The sequence below is a fragment of the Schistocerca nitens genome, chromosome 1 (genome assembly GCF_023898315.1).
Source record: "Schistocerca nitens isolate TAMUIC-IGC-003100 chromosome 1, iqSchNite1.1, whole genome shotgun sequence".
In the NCBI taxonomy this organism is placed as follows: Eukaryota; Metazoa; Arthropoda; class Insecta; order Orthoptera; family Acrididae; genus Schistocerca; species Schistocerca nitens.
In genome coordinates, this window is record NC_064614.1 from 17,673,936 (window position 1) to 17,689,028 (window position 15,093).

Here is a 15,093-nt window from a genome sequence, read left to right on the forward strand (position 1 = left end):
GTTCCATTCCACTGTTGTTTTACAATTTTGTGCCAGTACCTTTATTATTGCTACAGTGAACACAGTAATAAGTGGTGTTTTCATACGTCCAAATGAGTAGCAGTAATATAAAATAAACAGCAATTTAGGTAAGGAAAAATGTATAGTCCGTGTGCCAAAAATGACCCACATTCCAAGCTAACAGCACAATCACACAATGGGGCAGTTATCTACGAGACAAGTAGTAATCCAGCAAGCCACTGGCATAGATCTGATGCAACTGCACTGTCTAATGCTTCGAGTGGGTCATTACTGTGAGGTAACACTCATATGGAGCAAAAGAGTGATATCATGAAATGATAAGTTTATTTTATCAAACAATGGGAAATCCAGGACGGAATGTAACAATGTCATGAGAAGGAAAGTTGCTACTCACCATACAGTGCAGATGCTGAGTTACAGATAGGCACAACAAAAAGACTCTCACAATTACAGCTTTCAGCTGTTGAGGGCTTCGTCAACAATAGACAGACAGACACACACACACACACACACACACACACACACAACTGCAGCCTCAAGCAACTGAAACCACACTGCGACAGTTACCTGAGACTGCAGTCGGGTGTGTGTGTGTGTGTGTGTGTGTGTGTGTGTGTGTGTGTGTGTGTGTGTGTGTGCGCGTGTGCGCGCGCACGCGCACGCGCGCTCGTCTATGTCTGTCTATTGTTGACGAAGGCCTTAACAGCTGAAACCTGTAACTGTGAGAGTCTTTTTGTTGTGCCTATCTGTAACTCAGCATCTGCACTGTATGGTGAGTAGCAACTTTCCTTCTCATAAGTTCACTTTATCAATGTTTAATTAAATTAAGATTAAACTGTGAACTTTCTCACACGTATTTACCTTGGTGACATAGTACAGCTAATCTTTACACATCTACAAAGTGCGCTGCGCACCCACTCCTGTTATACAAAATGCAACGCCTGCTTGAGGGTTAAGGAAGATGATAAACCATGGGGCTAGAGCCTCCCGTTGGGTAGACGGTTCGCCTGGTGCGCGTCTTTTGAGTTGACGCCACTTCGACGACATGTGTGTCGATGGGGGATGAAATGATGATGATAAGGACAACACTACACCCAGTCCCTGAGCGAAGAAAATCTCCGACCCAGCCGGGAACCGAACCCGTGCCGTTAGGTATGGCATTCCATCGTGCTGACCACTCAGCTACCAGGGGCAGACAAGGAAGATACCATCCCATAAATTATGTTTATTTCTTTTGACCATAATAGGTATATATTTTCCATTATGCAATATCTGGTTACCAAATTTTCTAATAACACTTTATTTTCCTTTACAATTAGAACTATTATAATTTTTCATAAAAACCAATCATATGGAAGAAATACAAGATACCAGTTATCTTTTACAAAAGCTCTATTTCAAAAGCATGTTCAATGATACATAATTATTACATAGTGCGTCCATAATTTTACTTACAGTTTCAAAATGCCATAGAAAGAGAACCACTGCTCAGAATGACATCAAATTTGATCAGCATGTTACTGATGTGGAGGGGTGGGGGAATGTGGATAAAGAAAATGAATGAGAAGCGTCTTAACACAAATACGGTCGGCTACAAATGACAGATGAATCACAATATGACTGCCATGATTTGAGTTGCACATTACACCATCTGTACTGTTCAATATACATGACTGCACAAATTCAGCAGTCAACAGCTGTGGTACTATCAGTTAGGTAAGCCCATCCATTATGGCAAGGCTGTACCACATTTGTTGAGGAAAATCAGTTTTTAATTTCCTGATGCCAAAAGCCACATAAAAAGAAAAATGACATTGATGTTTAATTGTCCTGGGGGCAAAAGTCACATAAAAATCAAAATGCCATTGGTTTATAACTGTCCTAGCGCCAAAAACTGCATAAATAACAAAATGACATCGGTTTCTAATTGTTGTGAAACTTGTTGTTGTGAATTGTTGTTCAATATACTGTCCAACATTTTCTGCCACAAGTTGAAATCTAGAAACAGCATATTTTACAATAGATTGGAGTGTCTTGGGGGTTATGTCCGAATTAATTGCACAACATATGCCTTCAATTCAGTTATGTCCATAATTTGAGCACTTAACACAACATCATGCAGATAACCTCACAGCCAGGAGTCACACCAATTACGACCAGGTGATCTGAACAGCCAGGCTGTAGGGAAATCCATGACCATTCATTGCCCACTATCATGTGAGCAAGGAATTCCAGAGCGAACGTTTGGTTTTCTGGCAAAGTCATCAGGAAGCAACTCCTGAACACGGGTGATTTTATGTGGTAGCAATCTACATCTACACCAACATGGATACTCTGCAAATCACATTTAAGTGTCTGGCAGAAGGTTCATTGAACCACCTTCACAATTCTCTATTATTCCAATCTAATATAGCACACAGACAGAGCGAACATCTATATCTTTCTGTACGTGCTCTGATTTCCCTTATTTTATCATGGTGATCATTTCTCCCTATGTAGGTCAGATTCAACGAAATATTTTCGCATTCAGAGAAAAAAGTTGGTGATTGGAATTTTGTGAGAAGATTGCTCTGCAGCAAAAAATGCCTCTGTTTTAATTATGCCCATCCCAAATCCTGTATCATTTCAGTGACACTCTCCCCCCCTATTTCACTATAATACAAAACGTGCTGACCTTCTTTGAACTTTTTTGATGTACTCCATCAATCCTATCTGGTAAGGCTCCCATGTTGCAAAGCAGTATACTTCTTTCTTTATTCGTGTCAGAGGTACACCAAAATGAACACATATACAATACATACAAAGAACACTATACAGTATTCGCCCAGAATTGGGCAACTTTGATAGCATTAGGTGCTGCAGATGTAAGTCCTTCATGCTACAACTGGTTGAGCATGAGTTACATTTGAAGAGGTGCTGGGTTGCCTGACATTCACTGCATTCGCACAGTGTTGTGTTGACAGTTGGCAGTTGGAAGTTCCATTTAAGGAGATTGTCCCTCGATCTTGCGACTTTGGTCCGTAGTCTGTTCAAGGACTTGCAGATGACCCACTTCTCCATGTGTCCAGGTGGCAGGGATTCTTGTGGTGTCATCCAGTTTGACAGGTGTTGGCATCTTTCTTTCCACTTCATGAGTCGGGTAGCTGCAGCTGACCCTTCTAAGGGCTGTGAAGTTGTTAGGAAATTCTTCCTGGACTTCAGTTTTGGCTAAAAGAGGACAAACAATTGTAGTGTAGGGAGTCTCCTTAGTAGATCTGTTACATTTTCTAAGTGTCCTTCCAGTAAAATGCAGTTTTTTGGTAGCCTTCCCCACAACATTTTCTGTGTGTTCCTTCCAAGGATGTTTCACAAAAATATTACGCACCATGCTCACAGGTATGTTCAACAATTGGGTAATTCCCTTTGCACTGCATGTTTGCGCACAATGGTCAACCCCTCCTGCTATGCTGTGGCCACACCTTCAACTGACATTGGATCATCTGCTTCCATCCATCAGCCACAATGCGCTTCAAAAGCACCTGTCTTTTTGAATTTTTTAATCATTTTCTCCAGACCATTAGCAGACATTGGGCAAATCCCTTTTTCATACCCTTGAGCATCTGGAAGTTCTTCAGGGCTATTGGTGCACAGTCAGCATTCTTGTAAAAGACCCTTAACAGTTTACCAGCAGCACACAATCTGTCACAGAGACAGTCATATGGGGTACCTCAAAGGCAAACTGAGGAACAGCTGCATGCCATGCATGTGTTGTTGACCACATTCTGACACTTACAGTGGTCAATTTTTTTAATTGGTGTTTTCTCCTGTGTCAATAATATGCCATTCAAACTTGACATCATTCTGAGCAGTGGTTCCCTTTCCATTACATTTTGAAACTGGAACTTAAATATGGACACCACCATGTATTTCTATAAATTTTGCTTTCCGCAGGAATCATAATTTCTTTGTATCTGTTCACTCATTTATGCAGAAAAATATATACCAAAATTATTTTTATTAACTGCTGGCTCAGGAACAATCTAGAATTGCAAGCTGTAGTATGTCATCGGACCTCAGACCAAAAATCAGTCAATCTTTGTTTAGCTTTCATGTAAGACTGTCTTTGTACTGCTCTCAGGGTGGACAGTCTCTGTTTTAGAGCAGTGTAGTTTGCTTCATCTGCGCACTGTGAATTAAGTATGCCTCACATATGTCACTTTTATTCAAACTCATGACTTTTAACTGAAAATGTATTTGAAATATGAAACAATCTTGTCAGATCTGGGACAGTGTTTATAAGAAAAAAGTTGAAGACTGTGTTTAGCAAAGTGCATAGAGCTGAGGCATGAAGCTGATTTTTTCCATGTGTGCACAAAGCTAAATGTTTGCCATGTGTGAAGTGGAAATAAACCACAATGTCTTGAGAATATGAATACGTATCTTCACATACATTTAAAACCCTAGTCCTGAACAGCATCCCCTAGACAACAAGAAGACATCAACTGAAGACATAAAAGCTTTGGTAAAACGAGATAAGTATTAAAAACTCTTTCTACTCATTGTAACAACAATTTTAGACTGGTTTTCTGCACTGTTGTTTCCCAATCTATTAAACTAAGCATTTACATAGCAGATCGCCTTGCTGATGAAATGCAAATAGACCAGTAACAAATTACATAACGAAGACTTATAAATGAACTTAGGGAATGACAATGTTGGAAGATACAGCAATTTTTCTGATCTTCCCAGCATATTCGCCACTGTAACCAAGACAATTTGTACACTGTGGAGCAACCAAAGTCTGCTGCCTGATACTGGAACCAGCGTGTGTCAGCCATTAGGACATATTTGTCACAGTGAGAAAGTTTGCCACTCAGAAATCTCTCGAGTGTAAGGTAAGATGAAGAACAGATGGATGAAATCAGTACTATAAAATTAGATGACCAAACCTATGAAATATCTGCAGAAATGTGTTGCATACAGAACTGAAATGAGAGCAAGCGCTGCCAAGCACTGTGTTTCATTCTTGTTGTTCTGGATGGTTCATTGCAAGATCAATACTCAGAATATCAATTGGAAATGTCTGCTGAGTCTTGTGACTGTAAAGTGACAGTTCTCCATAATTGTCAATTATTGCATGTGATAGTTACAGACTATATGAGTACCTTTCATATGTGGTCAAGCTTCAAACCAGATTCTGGTTGGAACTGCCAGTGGTAGCAGTCATGTGTACATGAGGTGTGCTCACTTATGTGAATGTGTGTGTGTTTTCTTTGCTGTAGGTTTTGGCCAAAAGCTACAATGCATAACAGTCTGCAACTCAATGGGTCATCTTTACAGTGAGTAGCAAGCTATCCTTTTCTTAATATTGTTGATATTCCAACCTGGAGTTTCCACTGTTTGATTATGTCTAAAAAAAATATTCTCCATAACAGACAACAAAATTATAACTCTTCAATTACAATGATTTTTGTATCACATTAGGTTTGGAGTGGGCTGGGTTATCTATGTAATGGTTCAGTATTCATATCACAAACAAACTGAGCTGGCATTCAAGCTACGCAGAGCAAATGGAAATAGGCAGGAGCCGATGTGATTTAACAGAATCATTTAAAACAAAAAAAGAGCAGTTTTGGGGGTTTTGCATAAGATAGGGACTTTGATGAAGAGAGTAATGTTCAGATCTCAGAACTGGAAGAATAATTTGATATTTAGCAAGATTTTGCAAGGTCTGCTGCAAGGTGTAAACCAAAGGACTTTGCTGTGTATCCTACAAGAAAATTGCCATTGTCCCTACAACTTGTAAAATGTGCATGGAATATTACAAGTGGAATTTCCTTCACAGCTAGTGGTTTTTGCAACAAAGCACCATTAATCTCATCCTTTTATCATTGATACACTGCAGTAGTAAAGCAACTTTTACTAATAGTGAGATCATCCACCTATTCAACTGATATCTTTGTCAGCAAACCTTGAAAGGTCACACTATGTGCAGTTCAGAATTAATCTATGACAACAATCAGAGTGAAATAGTTGACAGTATTAAATTTTGCAATTATAAATTGATAATAAATTCAACCGAGGTGAGCACACCAAAGAACTACTGAAAGATCTAAACAAATTTTATTTGTTATGCATATGTCAGATATAGGTGATACAAAAATAAAAAATTAGTAAACTTTGCTTACTTTCATGCCATAATGTCATAGGAGATCATTTTTCAGGATAACTCATCAAATAAAATTTAAATTTTCCAAGTTCAAAAGCATATAATATGAATTATTTGTGGCTTGAGTTCATGAGCACCCTGCAGTGGCCTGTTCAAGGAAATTGGGATACTAGCTATGGATACTATTTATTCCCAATACATTTATTGCTTCATGAAATCTGTCATAAACAACACCTCTCCTTTTGAAATCAATAGCTCAGTTCATTGAATAAGTACTGACAATGACAAAGGCATTCAACTCGGTAAACCTTAGGTTCCTTCTAGAAAAACTGACGTTGTATCATATCAGGGATCCAATCACGAATCTTCTAGCCACATATGTGTTGAATCATAAACAATGCACTAAACTGACATACAAACTACCTGCTCACAAACATAGTTCCTAGCCAAACACAGAAAATAGTATATTAGGGAACAACTTACCCCTTCCTTACTTATAGGATCAAACTATTGGTGTCCAATTAAAAAGAATACTGTCTTTGTGGGAAAGAGCAATAAGGCTTATACGTAGGATGGGCCAAAGAGATTCATGTTGTGAGGTGTTTGTGCAGCTCAAATATCTAACAGTATATTCTACATACATATTTAAATTAGTTGCAATTTTTGAGAGACAACCAATGGAAGCTATTAAGTACAGTGATGTACATGATCACAACACCAGGACAAAATTTAACTATTTCAGAAAAAGAACAACATTAAAAATGATAGGTAGAAGTCCACATATCACTGGGTTGATTAGGTTTGACAAACTACTAAATTATCTAAGAATATGCACAGGGAGAGCAATATTCACAGAAACTTTTCTCACAGATCATTGGCAACACCCGAAATTCTATAGCATAAATATGCTGGCAAAGCAAGGAGAAAGGGGGTGACCCCAAGGGGGAATAACAGTCCTACTGAAACCGTGGATAACACCAATTATAGCAACAACAGAACTAAATCACTCCATTCTAATAGAAGTAAAACACATCACAATATTAGCAACCTACTTCCAGCCAAGCGAACTGGCCATAGACATAATTGATGAACTGGGACAACAAATAAGATGGAGCAAGAAAGACATCCCTTTACTTATCGCAGGGGATCTAAACTGTCGGTTGGATGTACAGAATCACAAAACAAAATTAGTAATCGAATCACTACAAGAAGAAGGCCTCATCCTGCTAAACGACACAAATGTCCCTATGTACTTCTGCCATAATGACAAAAGTGCTATTGATATCGCCCTCATAAGAGGAAACATAAAAGGGGACATAAGCCCACTTTGGAATGCAAACCACATGCCTATAAGAAAACACATCCCGATGAACATAGCCATACAAAGTGATTGGAAGGCAAGAGAGAACCAAGAGAAGAGACTGCTCACGAGGAGACTGGATGCAAGGAAAGTGGAAGAATACCACGACCAGATAGAACAAATTGAGTCCTTAATCGACAACTCAAATGTAGAGGAGGCAGCGCTTGAACTGGAGAAACTCTTAAAACAAGCAACTACCCCCAGGAAAGTGAGAAGAGCTAAACCATGGTTCGATCAAGAGTGTTATCAGCAAAGAAAAGAAGTACTCCAAGCTTTACACCGACTAAAAACAGACACAGATAATCGCTCACTACTACAAACATACGCTGAGAAAAGAAGATCCTACAAAACACTAACAAGGGAGAAGAGAATGGCACACAGGGAAGAACAGGGAAGAATAAGGAAGAACATTAGCTGAAGAAGCCAGGAGAGACCCATTCATTGCAATCCTTCCCCGAAAGCAGGCACAGTCATCCTATATAAGCATGGAAGAATGGACGAGACATTTCAAAGACATTCTCAACAAAGATGGAAGAGAAGGAGCACAGGTAGCAAGTCAAGAGCTCACACTGCAAGAGATGCCAGCCTGGTTCCCACTCACTCCAAATGAGATCCGAAACATCATTGAATCAACAAAAAGGAAGAAAGTAGCGGGACTGGACATGCTTTACAATGAATACCTTAAAGACACAGCCCATCTGCTAGCACCAACCTGTACAAAACTTTATAACAAATGCATTGAAACAGCAAAAATCCCAGGCCAGTGGAGAAAATCAATAGTAAGGGTAATGCACAAAGGGAAGGGCGACCCAAAGGACACAAACAAATACAGAGCAATAGCCTTGGAAAACAACCCTTTTAAGGTATTCACAAAACTAATCACAGGAAGAATAAGACACACTTAGGAAGACCACCTCCCAGAATCTCAATTCAGGTTCAGGGGAAAAAAATCCACTATCACAGCAATGGAGCTGCTTTTAAAAAACATATGGGAAACCATCGATAAGAAGCAAAAATATTATGCTGTATTCATAGACTTCACAAAGGCCTTCGACCTGCTCGATCGATCATTAGTAAAAAGGATGCTCGACGAAACCCTGGGAAGAGACAGCGTCTGGACGAGGATCATAAACTCCATAAATGAATGGAACGAGATAAGGATCTCGGACAACCTCGACCTGTCTGAACCAATAACGCAAACAAACGGAGTACTCCAAGGACAACCACTAAGCCCGCTCCTGTTCATTCTGGCAGCAAAGGACATTATGGAAATTGCTCAAGACGAAGATGTCGAAGCATATGCCTATGCGGACGACATTGTGATAGGCTCAAAAAACTTAAAGAAACTACAGGAGACTATAGAAGACGTGGAAAAATGATGCACAAAACACAAGTTCGTAATCAACACCGACAAGACGGAAATGATGGTATTCAGACCAGGTGGGCAAATCCCAAAAATGACAAGAATTGCACTACAAGGAAAGCAAATATCTATCACAAAAGATTACAAATATCTAGGGATAACACTCCAGCCGTCCGCAAAGTGCTTCACTAAACACACAACAGAGAAAGCGACACAGGCCATCAGAGCGATAAACGAAATAAGTTCCATCAGAACACTAAATCTAGACACAGCTATGGCACTCTTCAAATCAAAAATAATACCAATTCTGGCGTATGGGATAGAAATCATATGGATACACCTAAATGAAAAGAACTTAGAAACAATATCAAAAGAGCATTAGGGGTAGCAAAAACCACAAGATCAAGATTAGTCTACCTTCTCGCCTGAGAATCTTTCCTCATAGAGGATCTAAGGACAAGGTTCTTACTTCCCAACACTTCAGCATCGGAGAACCTACTAAGATCACTACTCAAGAAAAGAGAGGAAGTACCAACGGAATTCTATGGATCCGGGGCCATGATCGACCACACTTGGACAGCAGCAAATTTTGAGATGAGACACGTACTTACAAGACTCGCAGTACACGGATTCCACCATGATATTTGTGCAAATACAATATACCACGAAGCGTCAAACCTTTGCTAGTGTACACTATGTGGACAGTCTTGTGAGAGATACCATATAGAAATATGCAACAAGATGACCAGATCAATTAGAGCCTATGCTATAAATGGTTCAAATGATAATCTGTTATAATACCTGCACTGAATGCAATCCACTACTAAGAATTATGCAGACACTCAATACATCCTTGTAATTCACTCTCAAATGATTGTAATCTAATGTATAACCATAATGGCTATTTTGCTGCAATAAATCATTTATGAATATGCACAGGAACTGGTTTTAACACAAAATTAAAATCTTTTCCAACAGAAAAATGTTTGTATCACTCAACAAACTTTAAAACACTGTTTGTAACATGAACCAGTAGCATATCAGCTGTAATGTTATAAATGTATAAAATAGATATAAGATGCAACCATTGCTGTGTATAACATATTTTGTAAGTGTTACTATTGTCATATTAGTGTTCCTGATTTTTTGCAAAAGTCATCATTGCGATGGCTCTGTGCAAAGAAAATATTGATAAATAAATAATTTGCATTCATATTTAAAGTCAATTACTTTGCTCCAGAAAAATATCCATATTGTGGAACACACATTTTCAGTAACTTGCCAATGGCATAAAAAGTTTAGCTGCTAATAATGTTCAATTTAAGAAGACCCCACAGGATTTATTGGTAGCCAATTTCTTTGAACCCACATGAATTTCACAGCAGAACTAACTGATGTGAATATATTATTAATACGAGGGTTGGAACTTAAATAGTGGCAATTATTTATTCACAACCGATACAAAAGAGTTACATGTTTGCACCTGTTATTGTCCTTCAAAGTAGTCACCAGCATTGTGTAGAAGCCATTTCCAGCGATGTGGAAGGTGTAGTATACTGTCAGCAGAGCCTGTTCTGTTGATGGTGTGAATGGAGTGGTCTACTGCCTGTCAAATCTGTAGAACAGTTCTGAAGCGAATGCCACGAAGTGGTTCCTTTGTCTTCAGAATCAAATCAGAGTCACAAGGAGGAGAGTATGGTGGATGGTACAGTACTTCCCTGTCCCATCGACTGAACAGAGTAACCACAGCTTGCACTGTATGCACCCACGCATTATCGTGCAAAATAATGGGTGGGTTGCGCAGAAAGTGTCACCACTTCTTACGCAAAGATGGTCGCAGGTGTTGCTCCAAAAACGAACAGTAATACAACTTAAGTCTTTGTGACTTTGATTTGATTCCAAAGATGAAGGGACCACTTTGGGGCATTCGCTTCAGAACTGTTCCAGAGATTCAACAGGCAGTAGACTGCTCCATTCGCACCATCAACAGAACAGGCTCTGCTAAAGGTATAAGACGCCGTCCACATCGCTGGCAATGGGTTCTACACAATGCTGGTGACTGCTTTGAAGGGCAGTAACAGGTGCAAACACGTAACTTTTTTGTATCAGTTGTGAATAAATAGTTGCCACTATTTAAGTTCCAACCCTCATATTATTAATTAATGTGAGTGTTGCACAAAATCTTACTTCTCCACATTTTCAGTGCAGTAATGTAATGTGATATATGTAAATAAATGCGGTAGACTGATTTTCTGTTTGAGGATGCTTGGCTACAGTACCATAGAACTGTTATTTGATCCTCAGTATATTGTACAGGATGGGGCAAATAAAAGTGGCCTGGAGAACAGAGTTCCAGAGTACAAAGAAACACAGCGGAGAAAAGGAAATACAGTACTAACCTGATTATAGAGATGTTGAAAGTGACCACCATTCATCTCTTGCCACTTTTGGGCCCTGGTCAGCAAGTTGCTGAAGGTGGATCAAGATGGACTGCTGGAATTGCTGCAATCTCATCTGAAACGTTTTGCGGCAGTTCTTGAGGACTACGTGGGTTTTTGTGATACACCTTAGACTTGAAGGCTCCCCACACAAAGTAATTGCACACTGACAGATCAGGTGACCTGGGTGACCAACCAAGGCCGCGACCAGACTGACCTCTGCTAACAACTCTGTCAGATGTGAAGATTGTGTAAATGTGCTCCAAGGTTCTACTGGCTATATGGGTAGAGGCTCCATCCTGTTGGAAGTGACTAGAGGTTTTTTCCTCCTCCATTAATACTACCACAAATGGTCTGGGCCACTTTTATTTGCCCCATCCTGCACATTTACATGTTTTATGTCCCTAAAGATTTCCTCACTATCCAACAATGGAACAAAAGTACATCAAATGGAGTGCAGTAGCTACTCTGAGAAATGTCACTCCCCTCGCTCTTAGAGTACTCAGGTGCTGTTTCTATCTATGCAGGAGTACATCAAAATTGCAACAACACAAAATATAGAAAATAATGAAATTTTATTTGTTGTGTGTATGCTTTATAGTAGGAAGATCATATGATTCAGTTATTAGGTGATTTATTTGTATACAGTGCACAAAAATTAGTATGCAAAGCTCCCAACCCTGGCAACAAAAATAGCTCTGATCTGGATAGTCATCAAGTCAAACTGACCTTGGATGACAGATACGGGTATTTCATTCTATGCTGATAAATCCTAGTGGCTGGAGAGTGATAGCATGCTAACCCCTCGGTAGCCTGTGACCAAACCTTTTCATTGTCTGAGGGATCTGGAAAAACTGCTGGTCAGGGCAACAGCTGAACATCACCTGTATCAAAGTAGGTCAGGACAGCAAAAGAATCATCCTGTCTTACATTATCTTGTTGAATATGGAACGTCTGGACACACTGATTCCATATTTGCATGACAGCCATGGTATCCACACCAACACAAGCAGCAACATTATGTAACAATAAACCACAGTCACGACAGGCCACGATCCTGCTACTGTCGAGTTCCAATATGTGCTAGCAGATGTTTCTTCTTCACAATCTTTTTACAAACAAACAACATTCAAATGTGATTTCTGAATGAGAAATGCACTGTGCAATCTTTCCTTATATAGAGATTATAGATGGCATTACTCTGACCTACTTTGTACAGTTCCACTGAAATTCTAATAATTTGTATACCAAAGCACTTAGTATATACTTCATGCTAATTTGTTATTTATTAATGAAAATAATCAATTTTTGAAAATATAAGTAACTGGGTGGATAAAAAATATACTTACCAAGTGGCAGCAGGAGAACACACATATAAAATGTAACACTGTTTTCAAGCTTTCAGAGCCAGTGGCCCCTTCTTTTGGCAGAAGGATTGAAGGAGAGGAAGAGGGGTGAAAGAAAAGGACTGATGAGGCTTAGGAAAAGGGGTAAAGTTAGGAAAGGTCACCCAGAACCCTGGGTCAGGGGAGAATTACTGGATGGGATGAGAAGGAAAAAAGGTAATTATTGGTGTAGGAGGCAGTGGTGAAGGTTGGGGGGAAGAGCGGGGGGGGGGGGGGGGTGCTATCTGTAGGAGAGGGGTTGTGGTTGATGGTGTAGCTGTTTAGGGCTGAGAGATGAGGGGCAGGGGGGAGGGGGGGGGTGTTAACGAAGTTGGCCAAGCACAATGTGTAGGAGGGAAGTAATGATTGATGGTGTGGCCGTAATGATTGATGGTGTGGCCCATAATAACTTCTTTCCTTCTCATCCCGTCTGGTAAGTCTCCCCTGACCCTGGGTTCTGGGTGACTTTTCCAAACTCTACCCCTTTTCCTAAGCCTCACAAGGCCTTTTCCTTCACCCCTCTTCCTTCCTCCTCAACCTTTCTGCCATAAGGAGCCGCTGGCTCCAAAACCTTGCAAACTGTGATACCTTTTTATATACATGTTCTCCTGCCACCACTTGGTAAGTGGATTTTTTTATCTATCCCATTTGATATTTCTTGTGTCATACCTTCATGGTAGTTGTGATGGCTAGCAATGTAACATTTCAAACAAAGCAATTATCTGATTTATTTTATTTTAAAGACCACTGTTAGCTAAGTATGTACTGCAAAAGTCTAAAAAGCTAATATGAAATTTAGTTTTAACTGTAATTTTTATTCCAGGATAAAAATGATCTGATAAATTATTGTTGTTAAATATATGGAGATTTTCAAAATTCCCTGTCCAATGTCTTCTGGGAACTTGTTAAGGATTTTTGTAACAGACTAAGAATTCCTTTCTGAAATACAGAGGGATGACACATAGTCTATATGAAAGTTATTTTTTTCTTCCAATACTATGGTTGTAAATTCCACATATTATCCTAGGTTCCCTCTCATTATTAACAACACTACCATTAGGGAGTAAATGTATTGGCACATAAGTGTAAGCCCTTCGGTCCCTTTAGAGACTTCTGCGAAATGTCATGTTAATAACTTTATGTAGTATTCTTAGATTAGATTAGATTAGATTACTGAACATGTCTGTAGAATAAATACTTTTTTAACCTTAGCTACACTGCTCCAGAAGATTATGCAATAGGACACTGAACATGTCTGTAGAATAAATACTTTCTTAACCTTAGCTACACTGCTCCAAAAGATTATGCAATAGGACACTGAACATGTCTGTAGAATAAATGCTTTCTTAACCTTAGCTACACTGCTCCAAAAGATTATGCAATAGGACAGTACTGAGTTTAAGTATGCAAAGTACACTAGCAATCCTAGAGCAGATCACAATCTTACAATCTGTACTGTTGATCAATGTTCTTGTCCAACATCAATTGTGAAGATTTGTGCCACCACTAGATAAACCATGCAATCTGATATCATACTTACTGAAGACAACACAATGAATGAGTAAAAAATTTTACTGGAATTAAACTTCAGAAGTGCTCCATGAGCATTAAATGTGAAAAGATTTCTCTATATATGTATTATATAGACGAAGAAGCATTTGTAAGTTCAGGAGCAAGTAGCATAAAAGGAATTTATGGTAACTAAAGGTTAAATCTGGTGGCAGAAAACAGAGACTGGAATATAACCAACATATAATTCAAGATGATGTGAGTAAGTGATAATCTCAGATGAACAAGTTGGCACAGGAGAGTAAGTCATGGTGGGCCACATCAAACTGTCCATAAGACAGTTGGAAAAATAATCCAGATTGTGGTTTTTACAAGGGCCACTTAGGAGCTATCAGCTTGTGGAGTTCTGTACAGAGGTTCAAAGAGGGACTTGGAGCATCAGGCATAGAAAGTGCAGAAGAGATCTCCAGGGATGAAACTATAACATTTTGTTTAAAGAGTAGACTGTTCAATCAAACAATGGAAACTGTAGCTTCCTGTCAGATTAAAACTGTATGCCACACTGACACTTGAAAGGCAAACGTCCTCAGTTTGAGTCTCAGTCTGGCACACAGTTTGAACCTGCCAGGACATTTCATATCAGTGCACACTCTGCTGCAGAGTGAAAAATTCATCCTGGAATGGATAATGTGCCCATCCACTGCTTAATGTGTCCTCTATGAGGTGAGTGGCAGTGTATCCTAATTCATATTGAATTTGTTCCTTTAATTTCAGTCTATGATCAGGATGTTACAGCCTGTAAAACTAATTCATATTTTTAGGCCATCACAGAGTTTCCATTGTTGGAATGTGTTTTAAGACTAGCATGT

General features: G+C 39.3%; 1 protein-coding gene across 1 annotated transcript in view; it reads right to left on the reverse strand.

Moving 5' to 3' along the window:
* The window catches only part of LOC126240620 (heparan-alpha-glucosaminide N-acetyltransferase-like), a 349,296-nt gene that overhangs the window by 94,878 nt on the left and 239,325 nt on the right, over positions 1-15,093 (reverse strand). The window lies entirely within an intron of this gene.